This window comes from Macaca nemestrina, chromosome 4 (assembly GCF_043159975.1).
Source record: "Macaca nemestrina isolate mMacNem1 chromosome 4, mMacNem.hap1, whole genome shotgun sequence".
In the NCBI taxonomy this organism is placed as follows: domain Eukaryota; kingdom Metazoa; phylum Chordata; class Mammalia; order Primates; family Cercopithecidae; genus Macaca; species Macaca nemestrina.
Window position 1 is genome coordinate 174155804 of NC_092128.1, and position 18711 is coordinate 174174514.

General features: G+C 41.1%; 2 pseudogenes; both read right to left on the reverse strand.

Moving 5' to 3' along the window:
* Positions 1-18711, reverse strand: part of LOC105472742 (large ribosomal subunit protein uL11-like) — a 128238-nt pseudogene that overhangs the window by 81151 nt on the left and 28376 nt on the right.
* LOC105472741 (ubiquitin-protein ligase E3A-like) lies at positions 334-3928 on the reverse strand (annotated as a pseudogene).

Consider the following 18711-nt stretch of genomic DNA (forward strand, 5'->3'; position numbering starts at 1 on the left):
GGACAAAAAAGCAGCACATACTTGAAGGTTACATGGTCTACAAATGGTGGCAATATTTTGCTTGGGAGAGTAGTTCTGTTGGTATTTATTTTTTAAATACTCAAAAGGCTCAACCTCAAGCAGTAATAAACACAAGCAAAAGTGATTTAACCCTTAAAATAAATACTCAGAAAAACCTCTCTGTACATACAAGTGAAAGAATATGTAACACTTTCACTCAAAAAATTATAATAATAATAAAGGATTTGTTCATACATGTAGCTGAAATCTGCTGTTCCGGCCCACATGTTCCCAGAAGGGAGTCACAGACATAGGTGACCACTGTGGTTTTCTTACAGCCTTTTTGTACTGGGACACTATTACCACCAAAAATTTATCCCTCTTGTTTTATTTTTAAATGTTTTTAATTTTTTCTTCCTTTTTTTTTGTTTTATTTTGTTTTGTTTTACAGCATGCCAAATCCTTTGACATATGTGATGGCCTTCAACAATCTCTCTTTAAGTTTTTCTTTGCTTGAATATTCCGGAAGTAAAAGCACATGAAAGCAAGTATGAGATGTAGGTAACCTTTCTGTGTCTGGGCCATTTTGGGCTATAATCTTCTTTAATTTTCCTACTCCTCCCACAAGTGCTCTGTCTGTGCCCATTGTAAACGGCAAGAAGAGTCTTTTCTGTTCATATGTAAATGAATTAATGATTTCCCAGAACTCCCTAATCAGAATGGAGTCCCTGGTATAGCCACCATCTTATTCCGTAGTTTCTTCTAGTGCTTGGAAATCTAGATTCTGGCTTCCACATATAAACAATTCAATTTCTTCTGGTCTGAATAAATACTTTAAGGGCGATTCATTGGTCACCATATGAAAACCTCTCCAAAAAGCCTTGAACTGTTTATCTACTGATTTATTGAGAATGTAGTCAGAATAAAGATTGACAAATTCCTTCCTGTTTTCATTTGTCATTGGAATTTTATCACCATTTTCCTTTAGATCATACATCATTGAGTTACCAAAAAGATCTGTCTGTGATACCTGGAAAGTGATCATCATGTCATCTTCCACATTCCCTTCATACGCCAACAAATCTTTTTAACTCTGATACAGAACTGGGTGAGAGTCTCCCAAGTCACGAAAAGTTCCTTTTTTCCCCGTTAGCTTCCTGTAGACAACCATGGGAAAATGTACATCCAGTATACAGTTATTGTAAATAGCCAGACCCAGTACTATGCCAATCAGAGTAAACTGACCCTCAGTTTGAAAAGATGGATTAGCTGGGCATGGTGGCTCACGCCTGTAATCCCAGCACTTTGGGAGGCCGTGGTGGGCGGATCACGAAGTCAGGAGATTGAGACCATCCTGGCTAACATAGTGAAACCCTGTCTCTACTAAAGGGTACAAAAAAAAAAAATTAGCCAGGCGTGGTGGTGGGCGCCTGTAGTCCCAGCTACTTGGGAGGCTGAGGCAGTAGAATGGCGTGAACCCAGGAGGCGGAGGTTGCAGTGAGCGGAGATCGTGCCACTGTACTCCAGCCTGGGTGACAGAACGAGACTACATCTCAAAAAAGGAAAAGAAAAGAAGATGGATTAAACCAAAGCAATTTTGTAGGTTCATCGTATGTGAACATACCAATATCTGGATTGAAGATTTCCTCCACAATCAGCTGAAAAAATTATTTGGAAACACCTCCCTCATCAACTCCTTGTTCTCCTTCAAATTTCACATAGAACTGCTTCTTCAAGTCTGCAGGATTTTCCATAGTAATCATCTCTAGCCAGACAAATGCATCATCTATTATATGGTCATATCTAACGATGAGTCTCAAATATGGATTCAACTGCTGTCCTTGAACTAAGCTGTAGAGAACAGTGATTCTTTGTTCACTGTACATGTGAATTCTGTTGTTGTAATATGATCCCAGATTCTTTGTGACAGCATACACTATAAAGGGATATGCCATAAAAGAGAATTTGTTCTCTGCTTCTACTTTGAAAACAGTATAATCTTTATGCATTTCTAGAACCTCCTTCAGTGGTTCATTAATAAACTCTTCAAAAGGAGTAAGTGATTTTTGACTATCCAGGGTTTTAACACCAAGTTCAGTTTCCAGAGGGTCCACTCAAGGACCTTTCTTGTTTCTTCTTTCTTCTCCTGAAGTGTAAGCTCACTGGACTCAGGGATGGACTCTTCATCATCTTCCTCATTGTGGTTTGTGTCCACTTCCCCTCCCACTACATTTGCATAGTAAACCATTTTCAAGCACTTCGAAGCAGCAACAATGGCATCATCATCGTTCACTAGATTTCGACTGTTAAATTCATTGCTTACGACTTTGTAGGTAATAAGTTGCTGATATGTCTCCATCATTCTCCAAATCTGGTCTGCATTGTATTTAGACCACAGTCTGATCAGTTTTCCTTGGGCTGCAAGGGGTAGCTTGCTCATTGCTTTGCAAAATCATGGCAAAGCCATTTCCAGATATTCAGGACTGTGGAGATTTCTATTCTCCATTACGATAATGAACAAATTCAGATAATTAGGATCTTGAGAGTATACGTTGTGATACATCAAGCCACATTCCACATTAGGTGACAAATATACAAGTGCATTGAGAAAGGCTGTTTGAATTTTTTCATTAGAGAGCAATCTGGTGTAGACCTTGTTAATGGCATCAATATCCATAGACACATGACCGGGGCCTAATTTGTGCAAATTGTTGTCTCCCTGTGAGCTATCACCTGTCCTTGAGGAAGATGCTTCTGAGTCTTCTTCCATAGTAGCAGCAGAAGATGCAGCTTTTTCATTTTCATTTTCATCCTTGTCTTCATCCTTTGCTTGAAGAGACTTCAGTTCTTCCTTGGTGTGTTAACTTTCCGGAAGCTCTGTACCAATGCCTCAGTACTAGAAAAAAACTCTTCCAGTAACACAGATTAAAGGGGAATAATCCTCTTTCTCTACATAATTCAAGAATTTCATATACCTTCTCTTCTGTTAAGTAAGTCACATCTTTAAAATCCATATGAAAATTTTACAGCTTGTTTATCTAGTCACCTAATAGACATTTAGATTATTCCCAATTTTTTAATACTATGAATAAAATTGCTATGAATGTTTACATACAAATACTTTCGGACATATATTTTTATTTCTCTTGGGTAAATTGATCTACTAGCACTATGTGTCCCTAGACAAGGTGTAAACTTGCTGGGTCAAAGGGTAGATGAATGTTTCACTTTATCAGAAACTGCCGAACAGTTGTCTGAAGTGACTGTACTTAGTCTTTTTGGAGGGAAACTGCTCTTAGTAATCTCACATCTTCTTCTATTCTGTTGTTTAAGATGTAAGTTCTACATTCTTATCCTCCAAGCAATAGCTGCCTTAAAGCCCCACATATTTTCTTCCCTAAAAAGTTCAGATTTTACAAATACAAAATGCTATCACTCTATTAAGAATTATAAAAGCTCATTTTAGAACAAAAAGCTAAGGATTCAACTCTTTGTTCATGCTGTGTTCTTTTTAGTCTTCCCTTCACTGACAGCCTGAGATTTGTGGCTTAGTTTAAACGGCCAAAGAGCGACAGGATCACAAGTGGTGACGAGGAAGAAAAACACATGAGATCAGATTTTAAAATATCAGCTAGCAATTTGGGACACCGAGCAATGCCCAATAAACTTGCTGAACAAGTTTATTCTAAAGGTTTGATAACAGCCAATGAGCAGTGCAGGAAAAATAAATACGACCACGGCTGGGGACATTTCATTTACTATTCCTGTGGTATTTCCAACAGAGAAACAAGAGAATGAATTTGCCTTTCACTCAAGAGCTATCACTATCAATGTATTTCTATGATGTTAGGAGAAACCCTGAATATTGCAATATACATTATCCCTCTGTATGTAAATTATAGGTTATAGAGCTATGGGGCTATGATTTTTTTTTTTTTTTTTTTTGAGACAGAGTTTTGCTCTTGTTGCCCAGGCTGGAGTGCAGTGGCATGATCTAGGCTCACTACAACCTCCACCTACCAGTTTCAACCGATTCTCCTGCCTCAGCCTCCCAGGTAACTGAGATTACAGGCGTCCACCACCACATCTGACTAATTTTGTATTTTTAGTAGAGACGGGGTTTCACCATGTTGGCCAGGCTGATCTCAAACTCCTGACCTTGTGATCTGCCCACCTTGGCCTCCCAAAGTGCTGGGATTACAGGCATGAGCCACCATGCCCGGCCCAGTCTATGATTTTTATGTAGGCAACAACATTTTCTTTAAAAAAAAATTCCAAAAGTACGTACACTGGTCAGTTGCAGAAGTTCTCAAAGAATTATGCCTCCCAAAATTCATGCCCTGGTGTAGCTCTTGCACCTTCAATTGATGCTGAATAAACCAGGTTACTTTATAAACACTAGAATTCAGTGGAGGTGATGCTCTGCAGCTCTGGAACTGAGCCTTTAGAAGGGCTGCATCCCAGCTTTGTTGCTGCTAGGAGCTCTGCACAGCCATAGAAGTACAGCTATTCTTCCAGACTGATGAGGTGAGGATGACACAAACAGAAGGAGAGGATACGAAGGAGAATCAGAGTGCAAGCAACAGCGAGAACTGAGGCCCCAGACGTAATGATCTCGTCAGTCATCTGATGTGGTCCAGTCCAGCATATATCACATGGAGCAGAGGCAAGCTGTTCCCACTATGCACCTTGTGAATTCCTGACCCACAGAATAGCAATCAAATAAAATTGTTATTCTTTTAAGCTACTAAACGTAGTGGGTGTTTTCATGTAACAATAGAAGTGGTCTTGTGGTGAGTTCCTCATTTCAGTTGACTGAAAAGGAAATGTTAGGCCTGATTTAGATGGTTCTGCATGATATGCAAGCATCACTCAGAAATAGACAACGATAGCACCACAGCCCACCCAGGTGTGGCTGTGAGGGACAATAGGAAGTGAAATCCTCCCAGCAGGTAGAGATCTACACTGATTTATGGGAAGTAGCTTCATATTTGACTGATTGGGCAGAGTCTGTGGGGGGAAAAACATGATTAGAAAAAATGACGACAAAATAATTATTGAGAAAGGGAATATAAATGGAGTTCTCTGAATGCCCACCGTGTAAAATTGTTCAGATTCCATGTGACTGCTCACTGAAGAGTTATCTCAGCAGAGGAGGATCTTATTAATAACATGGACAAGATGACCTAGTATGCGGATATCCATTTGGCTGTTTTCCACGTCATCCCACTTCTTGCCCAACAACCTCATTAATCAATTGGCCGTGGTGGTAGAGTTGAAGGTTATATATGGACTCAGTAAGGTGGATCTGATCCAGCCACTGCTGAGTGCTCAATCTGCCAGCAGCAGAGCCCATCCCTGAATCTCTGATGTAGCTTCACTACCTGAGAGAATCTTCTAGTCATCTGGAGGCACCATGGAAGGGCAGTGGTTTGTTCTCACTGGATAAGACACTCACTCTGCATGTAAATGTGCCTTCCCCGCCCACAATGCTCCTGCCAAAATCAGTTCTTGTAGACTCAGAGAAGGCCTCGTTAATTATCAAAGTGTCACACACAGCCTTGTTTCCAAACCAGGAGATCATATTCTATCAAATAAAATATGACAATAAGCTCACATGTATAGTACTGACTAGTCTTACCATGCTCCCAATTAGCCACTGGTCTGATAGAACAGCTGAATAACCTTTGGGAAACTTAGTTATGACACCAGCTTGGGGACAACACTTGGCAGGGAAGTTATAGCTAGTTATATCATATTGTATAATAAGGAATGAAACTTTTAGTTATCCCACTCAGAAAGAACGATGACCAGCAGGAATGGGCAGAGGAAGAAGGGAATGATAACACCAGTTAAGCCTGTCTGTCCAGTTATAAAAACAAAGACTAGTAATTTTGACTATTGTTTTTCTTACTTTCATATGAATATTTGTGTGTATATTAACCAATTATGTTCCTTTCTTCCCCTTCTCCCATTAAGCTAGTATTGATCATCAGATGTACTAACAGTTGGTTAGTCTTATACCTCAGTATTCAGGCTACAAGATATCAACGGAAAAGTGTGATGCAGCTTAAAGGGTAATAACATCACCCAGAGATGGATTAGATGACACATGAGACTTTGTATCCTTTTGGGGCAAGAAGGTTAGCAGGTGTGAGGTTGCTTGAGGGGTGGTTGCAACATGTTAGAAAGTTAAATATAAGTTAAAAAGGTATATATGATGCCAAGTTAACAATGGGTTGACTATGTAGTTTTATGCATGCCAACTGGTCTACTAGCACTATGATTCCCAGAATTATCTTCTGGGAAACCTGAGCAAGATTTGGAAGGCAGAAGTGAACGGTAGCCATTGACTCTTCAAAGACCATCATTGTTAGCGCAACAAGGGATAGAGGCAGAAGTGCTGGCAGATTCCAGCCCTCATTCATGTTTTCCCTCCTCTGTATCTAGCTCTTCTTCCTGACTGCAAGCTTTGCTGACTGTGATGGGTAATTTTATATGTCAACTCAGAGGGTGTTTTGAGATGAGATTAACATTTAAATCAGTGAACTTTAGGTAAAGTAGATTGCCTTCCATAATGTGGGTGGGCCTCATCCAACACATTAAAGGCTTGAACTGAACAAAAAGATCAGCCTCCTTGAGCAAGAGGAACTTCTCCAACAGACTGCCTTCAGCCTTTATCTGCACTACCAGCTCTCCAGGATCTCAGGCTTGACAGTCTCCCTGCAGATTTTAAGACTTCCCAGACTTCGTAAACACGTGAGGCAATTCCATAGATAGAAAGATGGGTGGATGGATGGATAGATAGGTAGAGACAGATACACAGATAGATGATAGACAGATAGATGGATAGATATAGATAGATGATTGATAGATAGATGATAGATAGATAGATAGATAGATAGATGATACACAGATGATACACAGACAGATGATATACAGATAGATGGATAGATGATAGATAGGTAGGTAGGTAGATAGATAGATAGATAGATAGATAGATAGATAGATAGATAGGCAGGCAGATAGATTCTACTGGTTCTTTTTCTCTGGAAAGCCTGAACACACGGGCCAACAGTCTTTCCAGGCCCATAACCAGATGCAGAGGCAACAACAGGGTTCCCAGGCTCCTTCCCAGTTTCACTCCTCAGCTGCTGTCCCTGCCTTCACATATTCCTTTGTGAACTCTGCCCTTGTCCACTTGCACTAGCATTTCAGAAGGCACGGTTATAGACATTTCTCTGATCCTCCCAACCCTCCTTGTAAACTATACTTCTCCAGCCCCTTCCATAATGGTATAAGGCCTTATTCCTATGATAAATCCCTTATTCTATAAAACTCATAATTGTTCTGCTGTCTTTATTGTACCATGACTGATACAATATATTACCATTTTGTGCAAAAGAAATTGTGCTAATGTTCTCAGCATAGGCAGTAAAGCACTCACACTGTTAAATGGTTCTCATTTCTTGTCCCATTCATCCACTCATTCATTCACTGAGGAAACAGTTGCTAAGTACCTACCATTGGCCGGGTGCTGTTCTAAGACAGCAGACTTAAAATAAACAAAGGGCTGCAATGTGAATATGATCAACATCTAGAACTATAACCACTGAAGGGAAATTGCCAGGAGGAGATTTCCGTTCAATATTAAGAACTTTCTGACAATTAAAACTGCCTCAAAGGAATGGCCTCTCTGTTCTAAGGTAGTAAGGGCTTAGTACTACAGAAATTACCTAGCGACTTACTTACCAGGGACACATCAGAAGCCCTGATGCATCAGTTAGTGGAGTTGAAATATTCACCAGGTTCACTTTTAAATTTTATATTTGTATTTGATGATTCTAATATGTTATATGCTATCTGTGAGATTTTGAGACTCTGTATTCTGTCTGTATTCTAAAGTGACTACGAGATATAGTAGGATTATATAGTAGTCTCAGAACAATACCAAAAAGGGAAGAGAACAGGTGTTTTTTGTTTACCATATGCTAGGCAGTCTTCATTAGTTGTTTTATAATCCTCCCAAAACTCTAAAAAGTAAGTGCTATTATCCCCTCTGTATGGATAAAGACACTGAAATTCAGCAAGTTTTAGTAACTTACTCAAACATGTCAGCCACCAATCAGAAGAAACTGAAAATTTTCTGACCCCAACCCCATGTTTTTTCTTATCTGTATCACCTCAAGTTTCAGCATTTTTATGTAAGAATGAATATGGGTTAGGCACAGTGGCTCGTGCCTGTAATCCCAGCACTTTGGAAGTCTGAGTCAGGTGGATCACCTGAGGTCGGGAGTTCGAGACCAGCCTGACCAACATGGAGAAACCCTATCTCCACTAAAAATACAAAATTAGCCGAGCATGGTGGTGCATGCCTGTAATCCCAGCTATTCGAGAGGCTGAGGCAGGAGAATCACTTGAACTCAGGAGGTGGAGGTTGCAGTGAGCCAAGATCACACCATTGCACTCCAGCCTGGGCAACAAGAGTGAAACTCCATCTCAAAAAAAAAAAAAAAAAAAAAAGATTTAATATGATTACTATTCATAATTATTATAAGATTATTAATTTTCACATAATAAAACATAATTCCCCATTTTTCAGGTCAAATCTTAATGCATGCATATTTTAATATACATCTTAGAATATATACTATATTAAATATATTAAGACAATAACACTACATCATTTATCAAATGTTTTGTATGTTCCAACCACTCCAAAGTGCTTTACATTCTCAATTCATCCTCACAGGAGTCCTGCAAATGGAGATATTTTTTAGCCTTATCCTACAGATAAGAACAATGAAAATCAAAGAGGCTAAGACATGTTTCCAAAGTTGATCAGCAACTAGAAAGAAAGCGGCAAGGCTGGAATTCCAATTTTGTTCTGGTTGACTTTGAAGTGCCTTTTCCATGTTCTGGGTATCCTGGATTACTCTCTCACTTGGGCTGGGGCAGGGATGGTGATTTTTCTTACCATATTTTGTGAGATGACTTGCTCTTTCTCCTACATGTTCCAAGATTATCTGCTGCTTCTCCCTCTGGTTGTCTCCTTAAACAGCTTCTTGTTTATTTCTACAACAGTTTCTACTTTCAGCCCCATTTAAAATAAAAATTAGGAAGACTCACCCCATCAATCCATTTTAATATGAGGAATTGGTTGAGCAAATCAAACAAAATATTTGAGAATACTGAAGTTGCCGTGAATGACATATTACTACCATTCATTGTAATTTAGTTGTTCTAAGCCTTTTTTTTTTTTTTTAACTTTGCTCAATCAAGCACTCCTAACTTGATGGCCTTGCTTCTAGCCATGATCCAAATCCACAGAGGATTTCATTTAGACTTTAAACTATAACTGACTTGTTGTAGGAGATGTTTAAGACAACCAGAGATATAAATTGTCTCATCTACCGCCAAGGGAAAAATGATTGTATCTTGTAATACGAACCTCAGGATAGGGATGAACTTGTTGGCTGTGTACTCCTGTTACCAACATCAGCTCCAAAGAAGAAAAATAGAATTGAGGAGAAGAGAATTTGTTTTCAGCTCATTATAGGGAAAGGAAAACTACATTAGTATATATGATTCATACATAAAGAGGAACATATACATAAAAACACAGTGGGAGGGAAGAAAGCTAGCATGTATTAAGGCTTAATATATACCAAGAGCTTCAGGTACCTTACAAAATCTTAAGAGATCTGGTTATTTCCATATTACGAAGGAAACAATTGCAAAAAAAAAAAAAATCTGAGTTTATAAACCCCTCCAACTCAAAAGTCCACATTTTCTCCACATATTCTATTGACTTTATACACAATCTTATATAAACTCCTCTTAGAAATTCTGAGATCGTTGTAGATCACTTACCTTTTTAAGATTTCAGAATGAAAATAAAGTCATGAGTCTCCAAAGGGGACTTTGGACTCATGTGCAGCCTCTACCAATTGTCCCCTCTTCTTCAGTTTTCATTACCCAGTTTACAAGTGCCCTTGTGTTTAAGTCTTGACAAAAGTTGTTTAGAAGCCTTGACATTTTTATGGAAAGTAAATAGAAAAAAATTTTTCTCCCATTTAGAAAGCATTAGAAAACTTCTAGCTACCTGGAGACGACATCTATTGTTACGAGGAGCCCAAAGCCCATCTCACTTGATTTGGGGGCAACGTCTTGCCCTCCTGTGGAGAATCACCCTCATCCTCGCTGGTGGTGTTGATGGAGTTGTCATTTAGGATGCCTCCCCTTTCCTGATTCAGGGGTAATAAACTAGGTCGGATTCTCCCTGTCCCCAACAACGATTCAAATATTGTGCAGCAAACTCCAAAGACAGAAAACATTTGGAGCAGATTTTTCCCAAAAGTGATGCTCCCAGACACTGTCCATTATTCTTCTTACTCTGCCCACATGCTTGTCCCACTTATTGCTTATTTATTCATCATTTATTGCTTATTTTTTCTTCAGTTCTGTGTGCTATCCCATATCCTTCCAGTACATTTCTTTATTTTTCTCTCCTTATCATTAGCTAGAGGTAGCTTCTGTTGCCAGCAATCAAAGTGCCGGAGCTGAGCTGACCATCCAGCCATTGATACGATGATAGGGCCCCAGTTAGACATTTACAAGTCACTGCCCTGGGACAAATTGTGACATTGGGCTCCCTGGGTCTCTCTTTCCTGGATGCTTGTGTCTCCTTCCACCTGTGTTTACAGGATGTGCACTTTCATTATCAATTTGCCATGGTCAGCTAATCCCTTCTAAGACGATAATGAATGATAATAGCTAGGGTTGCATCATCCACTAAAAGAGATTTTATTTCAGTAGGAAGCACAAAAAGAACTAGAAAATGTGGCCAGGTGCAGCGGCTCATGCCTGTAATTTCAGAACTTTGGGAGGCCAAGGTAGGTGGATCACCTGAGGTCAGAAGTTTGAGACCAGCCTAGGCAACATGGTGAAATCTCATCTCTATCAAAAAAAATACAAAAATTAGCTGGATGTGGTGGCACACACCTGTAGTTCCAGCTACTCGGGAAGCTGAGGCACCAGAATCGCTTGAACCCAGAGGTGCAGGTTGCAGTGAGCCGAGATCCCCCCACTGCACTCCAGCCTAGGTGACAGAGTGAAACCCTGTCTCAAACAAAAACAAACAAACAAACAAACAAACAAAAAAGTAGAAAATGTGGCAGACACAGAAGAGTGAGACACTAATTGTGAAATTCCACATATACTAAGAAAATATGTACAATAAATCATCCTGTGTAATCTTAGCAGTGTCTTCCAAGACCCTCCACAATTCATGGCATTCCCCACACAAGGACTCTCTCAGTATCAATTCTTAATTAACTAGTTACTGAACATTGTACCCAGGACCGTGACAACTTACGCTCAGCCCTTCCATGCTCTTCCATACCCAGTGCAGACACATTTATTGGGGTTTAATTCAAAATGCGTAAAAAGAAAACTCTGCAAATTGTTTTTAAAAAGGTATCATCTACTCTTTCACTGTTAGGAGCAAGTTTTACTGCAGATTGCTCAAATAATAAATTCCTGGGATTGAGGCCCATCTGCATTATCTTGTGCTGCTCGTTTTTCTCTGTGCACACTAACAGCGTAATCTGAGTAAACTACTGCAATCTGTACCATCTTGCAGATGTTCCGTTATGTTCTTCTATGAAACAGGTTTCTTAACCAAGGACAAGAGAAATTGTCAATTAATACCTGTCTCATTTAATGTGCAGGTGAATAGACGGCTCAGACAGCTGTGTTTCCTCAGGGGCTTCCAATTACAAAGGATTAAGAACATATACCTGCCCTGAGTTTCCCAGATGTCTCATATAATCACTTTTACTCCAAGAACTTTGGCTACAGCACTCTTATAAATACCAGTCATATTTTGAGACAGACTCAAATCAGATAACTAGAATTGCATGCATGAAGTCAGTTCTAAATAGGTTCTGGACCCTAAACACTACAGATTCCCACTTTCTACTTTATTTACCCCAGGCCCCTACCTGGAAAATGCTCCCTCCCCTTTGTTCAGTTAAATCCTCCATGTCCTTTGAGGCATATGTCATTCCCTTCCTCCAGGAAAGGTTCTGTGACCCACCGATCTCTGGCACATCCCTCCCCTGGGATCCATGAATCCCCTGAAATTGCAAGAGTCTCTTGAGGCACTTTGCATAGCTGGTCACGCACCCTGACCTCGAGGCAAATCCCAAGGCTTCTCTCCTCCTGTTTGGACAACTTATAAAAAATATCCTTGCACCCTGCCAGAAAGTCCAGGGATATTTTGAAGAACAGAGGTACAACTGGGTCACAGAGCTGACAGGGCACAGGAAGAAGATGTTTAGCTAGAGGAACAAAAATGAGGTGAATAGTCTGCTTTTAAAAAGATTTAAAGGGATTTTCTTCTCTTGTGTGTGGCATAGGCTATAAGTAAAATTTATCAGGTCAAGATCAGCATTTGGTATAACCTTGATCTACCTCTAGTCTAAGTCCAAATTTACAGGGATACAGAGAGCCCTTGAAGCTGGGCATGATTCAGACTAGCAGCAGGGTTGGAGTCTCCAGAGAAACTAGGTCCATAGGTAATAAAGAATTCCTTACTTGCAGGGTTCTGTACATGGCATCTAACTAGGACAGAGGCTGGCAGCTGAAGGGAGATTCAAGGAGACCTGGGTTCTGCTTCTGGCCCAATCCCATCCTATTAAAAATCATACACCACCTTGTAGAGTTAGTTGTCTATTTTAGACTCTTTCCAATTTTACTAATAGATTGGAAACCCCGTGAAGAGAATCTTTATCTCCCTAGCAACCATTTATCATGCCTTCCACATAATAAATATAAAGTGCTCAATGGTTTAAATTAGAAATGATTTCTTAGTGAAAAAAAAAAATTACGTGGAGAAAAAGAAGTATCCTAACCAAAATATCCTATCCACCAATGAAACTAGGCAATTTAACACAGCTATGCACAGTAGAACTCACTAGAACAATTGCTTCCTCAGACTGCAGGCTCCACGGGGAATGATTCATCTTCGTGCCCGACACAGAGGAGAAGCTCAACAAATATATTTAACTAATTAAGTACAAGTAACTCAAAAGTTAGTATTTCAACACCCCCCCCCCCACCACCATACTAGTTTTCTATTGCTACTGCAACAAATTACCACAAACTTAGTGGCTTAAAATGACACAGATTTATTGTCCTGTAGTTCTGTAAGTCTAAAATCTAACTGGACTAAAATCTAGGTGTAAGGAGGGCTAGGTGTCTAGGTGTAGGGCTAAGTTCATTCTGAAGGCTGGAGGGGAGAATCTGTTTCCTTGCCTTTCTCAACTCCTAAAGGTGGACTGCATTCGTTGGCTCATAGCCCCTCCCTCCATCTTCAAAGCCAGCAGGGTAGCATCTTCAAATCTCTCTCTGTGACTCAGACACTTTTGCCTCCCTCTTAATAAGGACGATTGTGATTACAGGCAACCAGAGTAATCCAATAAGCTTCCCATCTCAAGACCCTTAACTTAATCTCATCTGCAAACTCCCTCTTGCCATGTTAGGTAACATATTCGCAGATTTCAGGGATTAGGATGTGGACATTTGGGGGCCACTGTTCTACCTACCACCATTCCCCCATCACAAACACATGCGCACACACACACACACACACACACACAAATGACTGTGTGGCCATGTCAGACATTTGTGAAGCTCCCCAGTGCTGAGATAGAGGATGTTTAGAAGTTTTCACATTGCTCCCACCAGAGAGATAAAAATAGAGCAGACGAAAGATGCCACTACCCCCACCTTCCAGGGCAGAGTGAGTACGTGTCTTCTCCTCTGTGAAGCAGCCCGCAGCAATGGCCAGCCTCTCCCTTCACACTGGGGCTGCAACTGCAAAGTTCATTGCCAACTGAAATATATTAATCAAATAATTTGTATATGTGATAGAAAGTTATGGGAATCTCTTTTATAAAGAAAACAAAGTTAAAACCAGAGGATCACTTAAAATTGGGGTGTACCCACGTTTATTTTGTCAAGCTCCAGCGTCTGTAATCCCAGATATTTGGGAGGCTGAGGCAGGAGGATTGCTTGAGCCCAGGAGTTTGAGGCTGCAGTGAGCTATGATCATGCCACTGCACTCCAGCCTGGGCAACAGTGTGACACTCTATCTCTAAAAAAGAAAAAGAAAGAATATTTTATCAAGTTCACCATCCTGAATCCCACTCAGAAAGCTACTGCCCCACGATTCCTTAAGGCTTTAGCAAGCAATGTGGGAGCCCTCATCAGAAAAATCAAACTTCTATGATTTGGTTTTTGAACAAAATAAGTAATAGAGGAGAAGAAAGAAAAACAGAGAAGACCAGAGGAGAAGAGGAAATGAGAGGGAAAGGAAAGGGAGGAGAGGAGGAAAAAGAGAGATGGTAGATAAAAATTTTCAGGGCATGCTTCCTTAGGAAGCAAAAACTTAGGCGACGCTTGCATCCAGTTTTCTTGAGGAGTGCAACACACTGGAATCTGGAGTGGGAGGAAAGGATAGCAGAGTGGCAAAACATAGCAAATAGAAGGGGATCCTCTCCCAGCTGGTCACATCCTCAACATCAAGTATATCTGCCTAGCACATAGACAGCCTCCAGATGCTACACGGAAACTAGAACCACATGGGGAGGGAAGGAGAGCAATTGATCTGTAGGCTTGTTCTTGTCTCGCCTTCTCATCAGCCCAAGTTCATACAACTTGTGCTACCTGCTCCCTCTGGGAAGCCACTGAGAAGCCAGACCACACTCCCTGAACACAATCTTTATCTCAGTTCTGAAGGAGTAGGAAGGCCAGAGTCCTGTGAGCCTGGTCTTAGCTAACTCCAAGTTCAAACTCAACTGATCCATTGTCTCTAGGGATGCCTTTGCAGGACAGACCCTGATGGAAGCACGGGGCCTCAAACCCCCTGGTCTGCCTTTAGCGACTACATTCAAGGCCCCAGGAACCTAGTTAAGACAATTCATCTCCAGGGAAACTAGTTGGGCTTCCATCTTGCTGCTTCTTGGCCACAGGACCAAGACTCTGTATCACTCGAGTGCTGGATCTGCTGTGGTTCTACATCCATGAGCACAGTGGAGGTCACAGCAGCCACACTGCATAGTCGCAGTGAGCTCTGTGATGTGGAGGAAGTGAGCCAGGGGCACAGCTGCCCAGAGAGCCCTTGCCGCAGAGGAAGTTATGGTTCAAGACTTATGGAAAAGAAAAGATATAACATGGGGCACAGAGAGGCGCATAAAATTGGACCTGATACCAAACCAAGCACATAGTAATTTGTACATAACACCAAATTCTGACATGGCGATGAAGTGCTTTGAATTTCAGTGGGAAAAAAGTCTCCCAAAGGTGAGGGGACAAAGACAGCATCAGAAAAGCAGCAGCTCTCAAGCTAAGCCATGAGGGAGAGCTTGTAATAAGTAACTCCCAAAGATGGAGGTTGCATAATCATGCTGTGATCACGTAAATGCATCAGGAGCTGTCCTAGAAACTTTCCATGAAATAGTCCATTTAATCTACTGCTCTGGTCTGGGAGAGTTAAAGATGTTATTCCCATTCAACTAATAAGGAAGCTGACAATACAGTTTAGTGAAGGTCATTCAAAGTGGCAAAAAGAGCTAAAGATGTGGAAGAGTTGAGGGCTCATTGAGGAGAAAAGAAAAATATATTTTTAAGGGGTAGACAACCCCCAGACCCAGGAGGGTCTTCAGAGCTGGGCTGTAGAGTTGGAATATTATTTGGTGACAATGAGGCAAGCAGGGAAGGGTTATCTACTGAGGAATGACTTGTGTATAGAGTTTCAGAAGATAATCCTGCTGGTGGCATGAAGAACGAAGGCAGAGATGAATGGAAAGATAATCAGACTTCTGTCTTCCAAGTAGAAGAAGACAGAGGCCCTAGTGACCTTGAAAACCTGAAAGTGAACAAGATGGCAGGAAGATGAAGACAACCCTGGGGCTCTTCCAGGAGCATATCACTGGTGGCCCAGCGCAGATGAGGGGAACTACATTCCCTATTTGCCCTTCTGCACTAATTGCGCAAAGCTCTGGCCATGAGACCTGAATCACCCAAAGGCTATAGACGAGTGTGAAACTTTCAACTCGCCGTGACTCTCCCAAAGACAGAGAGTACATGAGGGCTCAGGACCAGCCCTGCCTTAATCCTAACATTTCTTTTGTAGTCGCAGAATCATATCACTTGGCACTTCCATTTTCAAGCAGTTCTAGAACTTTCCAGGTGCACTTGCTAATTATCACAGACCACTGGGTGCTGGGAGAAGCAGCTACAGTGATCACAGCCATAAGCAGAGTGCAGTTGGGCCCAAAACTAGTGTCTGCATGAAAAAGACATACAGAAGATCTGTTTCTTTGCAATATGGTATTATATTCACCAGATAAACATGGAGCTCATGAATTATCTTTCATCCAGTAAGATTAGCAACTCTTAGGAAATGATGTCCTACCTGGGATGAGAAAAAATATAATTTATTATAAATGAAATATGCAACCCTATATGCAAACAGTTATAGGAGATGCGTTTGTATGAACTTTGTGCTGTTACAGAAAGCTAAATTTCCCTGAAGACTCTGAAAAGGTTATCACACGTGGTTTCTTACTGTCAGCCTATGGGCGAGGCAGGGTCTGCGAGGAATGGTCTCAAGCAATAGCCTCTCTTAGGAGCCAGTAAATTGCACTCGCTGGAGTATGCTCCCCACCTGCCCACAGGCCCTTCTTCCCCTCCTCAGCAATCACAGTTCCAAATCAGTTCCTCTCACTGCCTTCAAGTCTTGCCCCCACCTCCATTTGAGGATTCAAAGTAGAGTTTAGATATTTTACAGGTCTGCTGCAGAAATTGGCTCTGAAAACATGACTTAAATTAGAGCTTAAGCAACCAGAGAAAAATATTCAAGACCTAGAGAGAATTTCAGGAGAACATTTATACATATCTTGGTATAGTATAATAGGTGGAATGGTGGTTCCCAAAAATAGGGTCAGGTGTGGTGGCTCACACCAGTAGTCCCAACATTTTAGGAAGCCGATGTGAGAGGATCATTTGAGCCCAGGAATTCAAGACCAACCTGGGCAACACAGCAAGACCCCATCTCTACAAAAAAAAAAATTAGCTGAATGTGATGTTGCATGCTTATAGGACTAGCTACTAGGGAGGCTGAGGCAGGAGGATCTCTTGAGCCCAAAAGTTTGAGCCTGCAGTGAGCTATGGTCACACCACTGCACTCCAGCTTGGGTGACAAAGGGAAACTGTGTCTCAAAAAAATAAATAAAAATTAAAAAGATACGTTCCCATCCTAATTCCCAAAACCTGTAAAGGTTAATTTATTGGGGAAAAGAATGTTTGTAGTTGTGATTAAGAATCTTGAGATAAGATGATCCTGGATAATTAGGTGGGCCCTGAATTCAATGACAAGTGTCCTTATAAATAAAGGGCAGAGGGAGATTTGAGACAGAAGAGGGGAAGACACAGAGAATAGGAGGAAGCAATGTAACCATGGAGGTGGAGATTAGAGAGATGCAACCACACACCCAAGAATGCCAACAGCAATCAGAAGCCAGAGGGGCAATGGATGGAATATCTTCTAGAGCTTCCAGAAGGAGTACAGCCCTGACCCTGACGACACCTCCATTTCAGACTCCTGGCCTCCAGAACTCTGAGAGAATAAGTTTCCGTTTTAAGCTACATAATTCGTGATAATTTGTGACAGAAACCCCTTCAGTGCCAGCAGAAGACTCAGTATGGGATTCTTGTTGAAATCGCTGGGAAGAGAGGACAGGGGATTAGTGGGAGCTGTCGGGAGCTACCTTGAGACCACAGAGGGACATCGGGCTGAGATCAGAATCAACACAGAAAAGAGCAGAGTTGAAAACAGAGACATCAAGGCAACACCCCAAAACACCCCTGGAACCCCTGAGCTTTTCAGTTAAGTGAGATAATATGTCCTTGCTTTATTAATTTGAGTTTATTGACCTTTTTTTCACTTGCAACTGACTTGATTCAGGACACAAAGCAATGCAGACCCCAAGAGCATAAGCAATGCCTGAGGTTTCCTGTGAGAAGCGCCTGAAAGCCAATGTTCATTTGAGTGATGATTCTCATCAGTTTTTGGTTTTAAAGTTAGTCCAAGAGAAAGAGAAAGAACAAATCAAAACATGAATTTTGTCTGCAGATCAGTTTTCTATGACATCACCCCACCCAGTCCTGGCTACTGTGGCTTTGAGTCACCTGTCTTTTCAGTTCAAAGTTGGTAATTCAATCTTGCCTCCTATCAGCATCTCTAGCCAATCTTCCAGCCTTCAGGGAAATGGCGTACAAAATAATAGCTTTGTTGACATCAGAAAAGAGGAGCAGAATGTACCAAACATGATGTTAACTAGGTAAAGACATTGCTTCATGTCCTGCTGGAAACAATGGTCAAGTCACATTCCTCTTACTGGAAGCCAGAATCCATCCAAGCTATTAGCAAAGATATTCAATGTTTGAGATGTGTATGGCACTTTATAACTTATGAAGTGCTCTCTTTTTACATTTATTTTTATTTTTCAATAGAGATGGGGTCTTACTATGTTGCCCAAGCTGGTCTCGAACTCCTGGGCTCAAGCAATCCTCCCACCTCAGCATCCCAAAGTGCTGGGATGACAGGCATGAGCCATCGCTCATAGCCAAAATGCTTTCTTA